At 39.0% G+C, this 5997-nt stretch overlaps 1 long non-coding RNA gene across 1 annotated transcript; it reads right to left on the bottom strand.

The window, feature by feature from the left end:
• Positions 1–51: 51 nt before the first annotated feature.
• LOC108888439 (uncharacterized) lies at positions 52–5609 on the bottom strand. Its single transcript, XR_001961822.2, has 4 exons — positions 5412–5609; positions 1614–1687; positions 1453–1514; positions 52–620 (listed from the first exon to the last, which is right to left on the bottom strand). It is a non-coding gene; the product is annotated as an uncharacterized LOC108888439 (long non-coding RNA).
• Positions 5610–5997: the final 388 nt, after the last annotated feature.

Raw genomic sequence — 5997 nt, 5'->3', positions numbered from 1 at the left:
AATGTAGACTTAACCAGTTGTCAAAAAATGTATCGATAACCAGGCGTCAAAAATTCTCAAAAAATGTCATGGTATAATAAGGCTTTAGAAACCATCAAAAAATGTCCTAGTAAGGCTTCAGAAATCGTCAGAAAATGTCATAGTATAACTTTTGAGTTGAATTCGAAAGTAGAAAAAATTCAACTCTTTTGTAAAGTAGAGATGACAAAATATTGTCTACTTGCAGCATTCAATTAAAATTTCTAACTGAGGCTAAAAACTCTTCATAGAATACATGCATCCATAAAGAGATCAGCAAAATATTAGTTCAGATGCATTTATTTCACTGTTGCAATAGCAAAAATAGAAACGGGCATTATATGTACAAGATAATATGTACACAACATTGCAGTTTGAGTTAGCAAAATACCAAAATGACTAACTTATTTAACCTGACCCACAAACGTGTCTGTGGAAAACAAAGGTAAGCTAGTTCCTTCGTCTTAAGCAGCATGTCATAATATAGCAAGGCATAAAAACATCAAAAAATGTCCTAAAATATTTTAGATTTACCGCTCAGTTTCTGTGATCAACGCATGTTCTTGTCTCTGCAGGAAGAGAAGACGACAGCAGCTGAAGACCTGAAGTGGATGAAAGAAAACAAAAGTGTTACAAAGCTAGATAAACAACCTCCACCAACTAACTGCTGTAAACAGTGTTGTTTTTCCTCTACCGTCTTGATGTAGTTATGGCCACATCTTCCAAAGACTATTAAACACCTTTGAGAACATGCAACAGCTTATAATACAACTATTTAGTAATTGTATCATAAGTAGTTAAATGATCACCAAGGTGTTTTGTAGACATGTTCCTCTTTGGAAAATGTGCTCAGAACTACATTAACCCTAACTCTAACAAGTGTTTCCTTGTGGTCAAATGTTGTCTGGAATAAAATAAAGTGTCTTTCTAAACTTTTGGGTTGCATTTCTCTATTTTGTAGCTGTTACACAAATCATTTTATTGCATTTTATTTAAAGAAAAAATGTAACAAGTCTCATGTTTTAATTTTTAGACCTATTTTTAAGCATTCTGAAAATGTATTTTTTCTATGTTTTTTATGGGTTTAATACTTGTTTAGACATATATATACTTTTAAAGTCTGTGTAAAGCAGTTATACTAATGGTGTTCTGAGTTAGTCACACTACAGAAAAACATGCTATCAACTACCCAGCTAAATTTGAATGGTTAAAAAGAAATCAACAAATGCATAAAATTCAGTTTCAAAATCATGACAAAATAAGAAGCTCTCTCTGCTCTCTCATGTTTGTGCCACTGGAGCTTTTTGTTGATCAAATGGCCTGTCTTCAAGGACTCACGAAACAAGTTGTATATTTGTTCCAGATGAGGTTTGTGAAGTGTCAAACTGCAGCAGAGGTAATGACAGAGTCAGACTGAAAAGAATAAACACTGACCTTCTGGAAATGTCTTCACATCTGTCTCTTCTCTCTATGATTTAATGTTTGAAGTTTGAATCCTGTGGGGAAAAACACAACAAACATTAATATAAAGATGTGACTTTTAACACATCAAAATAAAAGCAAGTGTTTCTGGGTATTGAATTTTTGTGAATTACCTGGAGGCCTCAGCCCTGGTTTCAAAGAACTTTATTGTACGAAGACTCTGTGATTGTGAACGAAGTGGTGACATCTGGAGGAAATAAAAAGAGAAACATACAAAGGAAAAAGTTCAATACACTATGACCTATTCCTCATCAACAGTTTAACCATGAAAATACAAATATTCAACATTACAGCTGAACCAGAACATTTTCCGAACAGAAAGTGTCTCAGAAAATGGGCTGTTTATTGTCACATATGACAAGAAAAAGCATCACATCTTTAAGAATCAATAAATATTTGGGAAAAAATTAACTAGAATGATCATCTTAAATCTTCAATTTCTATATTAACTGTCAACTAATCACTGGAGGAATCATGTATATTACTGTGAACTGCATAATAAAAGCTTTCACCTAAGTACAAAGCAGGGTTTTAACTTGTGGCACTTTTATTTATATTAATTATACTTAAGTCCACAGCAAGAAAATCAACTCACAACTATTTTGAGTTTGAAAAATTATAACTAGTACTATTTTGTGTCAATTTACAGACATGATTAATCAGTTCGTATTCAATACTAAATGTATTAAATACCAAGGATTTCAGCAATAACACTGTTACTAACATTAATAATTCAGCTCATCAACACATTTTTTCAGGCTGGGTAAATCTTTTCTGTTTGTCAGGTGAGAGCTGGTGTTTTTGTCCAGGCTGCGGAGGCTGAACCAGCAAACTTGGAAAACACAAGTACACCACTTAAAAAACAAATAACCTGATTTAATAAAGAATAGTTCACTTCCAGAACCTGAACAGTGTAGAACAATACAACACTGAAAACTAAACACTAGAACCTTGACAATCACACTTTGAGTTTTGAAGTGAATACATTAGGGCTAAAACATCAGATCAAAATATCAGCGTTTTTTTGTTTTTTGTTTTTTTGTCATCTTTTTTTATACACACTGCAAATCACTGTTCAAATCACTATACGTCTGGTTTGACCAGTGATATTTTGTGATTATTATTTATTATTGTGCATAGTGGGATCACGCTTAAAAATGTGAAGGATAACTTTATTTTCTTTATTTATTTTTCCCCTTTAAATTAAACAATATATTGTTATAATCTATTTATTATCAAAGCATTAGTAATATAGTTAACATGGAAAATATCAGAATTTGTTGCGTTGAATGTTGTATTTAAGCAGCGTTCCTAACTTTTTGGCTGGTGCTCCTAAAGTTTTCAGTCAGGAGCAGGGTTCTCGTTAACCGAATATTTTCCGTCATTGACCGTTTTTTTAAAACGGTGACGGAATATTGATGACCGCATCGCCAACAGCAGATATGTTGGAATAATAGTAGATGAAACCACTAATATCACAGTGGAGAAAATGCTAATCACATACCTGACACTTCAACAGAAAGGGGAGCCTGAAACTGCGTTTATCGGCAATTACGCAATTCCCTCTGGCACTGCTGAATGCATCACAGCAAAAATAAAAGATGTGCTGTCGGGCCGTGGGGTCGCTATGGCTCGGGTTGTTGGACTTGGAAGTGACGGAGCCAATGTGATGGTGGGTCGAGAGGCCGGAGGAGCACAGCAGTTGCGCCAGAATGACTGTCCCTTCCTCGTAAACATTCACTGTGGTGCGCACAGGACAGCGCTTGCTGCGCGTGATGCCTCCACGGCTGTGCGTCAAGTCAGTGCATATGTCACCACTCTTAATAACATATACACATACTACAAGAATTCCCCCATACGAACTTACAGACTAAATGAACTTCAAAAAGAAATGGGTGAACACGACCTGCTGAGCCTAAAACAACCATCGGCTACACGCCGGCTGTCGCTGGAAAGGGCAGTTAAGGGCACACGTGCCAACTGGGCTGCTGTGGTGTCGGAGTTGAGGGAGGAGGAAGATGCGAAAAACTGCCCGGTAGCAAAGGGCATCAGAAAGCGGCTTCAAACATACACGTTCACTGCTTTGACTCACTTGCTGACTGACGTTTTGGCCGTGGTGAACCGCATGAATCTCATCTTCCAAAAAGACGACGTCAATATCTCGTTCATCTCACCTGTTGTGAGCATGACACTGGCCAGCCTGGAAGACTTGATGAATGGTCCAGGTGAGGCGGAGAATGAATTCAACGAGGCCTCACGAGACGGCAGGTTCTGTGGTGTCACACTGACACATGTAGACGCGCAGACATGTTCATCTTTACGCACAGAGTACGTTGCGGAGGTGACCAAATCAATCAAAAAAAGATTCCCATCGGAGCATCTGAGCATCATCTCTGACACCGTACTCAATGCATCTCGCTATCCGGGTGGTGCAGGAGGCTTTGGAGCGCGTCTGTGACCACTACGGGTCACAGACCGGTGCAGCTGATCCACTGGTGCAGAAGGAGCGCATGCTGCGGGATTTCCTACCGCTGAAGCGGGTGCTTGCAGGATCAGGAAACCCCTCGTTCAGAGAGTCTTACCGACTTCTTATCACTTCACTTGGAGAAATGTTCCCTGATTTCAAAACTTTGGCTGAAGTGGCGCTTGTAATTCCAGTTTCCAGTGTGGCAGCAGAGCGCGGATTCAGTCTCCAGAACAACATCAAAACAGCCATGAGAAGTCGTCTGTGCGAGGAAAAAGTCCAAAACCTCATGACAATATCCTCTGCAGCAGTCCCACTTGAGACATTTGATTACGCGCAAGCGGGCACGCGATTCAAGTCCATGCGGACCAGGAGGAAGGTGTGAGACTGTGCGTTTAGGCCACAGGTTCATTATTCATTGTGTAACTACTGCGGCCACACAGTCAGTTGTTTTTGTTACTGCAGAGAAAAAGTTACATATTCCTCTGCTTGATGTGTTTGTCCATGGTGTGGATTATTTGTTCAACTTGTTTGGACTGAATATTAATTAAAAATGAATTAAAATTAAATGCAACTGAATGTCATTATTATAATTCAAAAATTAAAGTGACCGGTAAAAATAGATTAAGACGGGATTTTTATGACCCTGTCAGTCAAAATGACAGACAACGAAAAAGTGTAGCGCAACCTCTGGTCAGGAGCACCAGTGCTACTAGAAGAAAAGTGGGTCTGGGGCCCTGAACAGTAATCTCAGCTCATACTACATTGTGACCTACTCTTAAGGCTTGAAACTGGAGGACATTAAATCTAGTTTTCAACACAAAACTGAGCTCAAGTCACCACCAACAAATTTCTAATCATACAATATACACATCAGGGGAACAGCTACGGACAGATTACTGCCACAAATCTGCAAAGACACACAAAACAAGGTAAACGCAAAATGATTCCAATGAGATGCTTAACTGTCACACTGAAACGTTTAATGAGCTGGAATAGGCACAAAACTACAAAGACACAATACGATGCAAAACAACCACACAGAAGCTATAGATTTACACAGCCAGCTACGCACAACGATGCATTACCACCACAAAATGGTCATACCGACATGATAATCCGCCATAAATTGGCTTAAAATGACCAAACTGCAGCACAAAATTACAAAGTAGTAAAATGTCTGCAAAGTAAATGTAAAGAGATGCAAACGGAGGTGTAAACAAACAACTAAACAGTTATCACCCTCCACAAATCATGTCAGGGACCCTTTAGTCACAGAAACACAAACACACGCTTACCCACGCGATATAAATGACTGAAAATGGAATTTTTAAAAATCATTACAGGATAAGGCTAATGCTAACAGGATAAGGCTAATGCTAACGTTCACCGCTCTTCGATAACGTTAATGCTAACGCTAACGCTAGCCGCTAACTGTTTACCTTACCTTAGCGCCGCAGTTGTGTTCAGCATCCAGTTTCACTCATGTTCGACAAAAAAACACAGCTCCAGAGTTTGTTTTAGCGTCCAGACCTCTTCGGTAACGACAAAAAGCACCTCCATAGTTTGCTTTGGCATCCACACCTCTCTGGTAACGACGTTTTCTCACAGCCCTGGCAAACAGAAGCAACGTTCCACACATGGTTTAAATCTTACTCCGCCTCTCTACGCTCCTCCCAGAAAGCCATAGCCAATGACAAGCCACGTCGTGACAAATAACGACACACGTCAGCTAACATTTGCAGAAAAACTCTGATTGGCCGGCCATTCTGGTCCCGCCTAGCAGCCGCCTCTGATTGGTCTTAAAATTCATCCACCGTAAAGACGGAAAGAAGCCATAGATGTACTATAAGATATGGCGGACAGCCATACGCCAGAAAAATCATCAGTGCACAAAATTTGAAGGTGAAACTCCTGTATTAGTGACTGTTTTATGACAAACTGGACATGAACCACATGTAACATATATATATATGTATTAAAAAATACGTTGGAGAACAAAGGTGAGTAACTGATAAATGCAACTACATTTA

Source organism: Lates calcarifer, unplaced genomic scaffold (assembly GCF_001640805.2).
Source record: "Lates calcarifer isolate ASB-BC8 unplaced genomic scaffold, TLL_Latcal_v3 _unitig_1367_quiver_2397, whole genome shotgun sequence".
NCBI lineage: Eukaryota > Metazoa > Chordata > Actinopteri > Centropomidae > Lates > Lates calcarifer.
The sequence above is the reverse complement of the archived record's forward strand: the minus strand, read 5'-3'. Positions and strand labels throughout refer to the sequence as shown.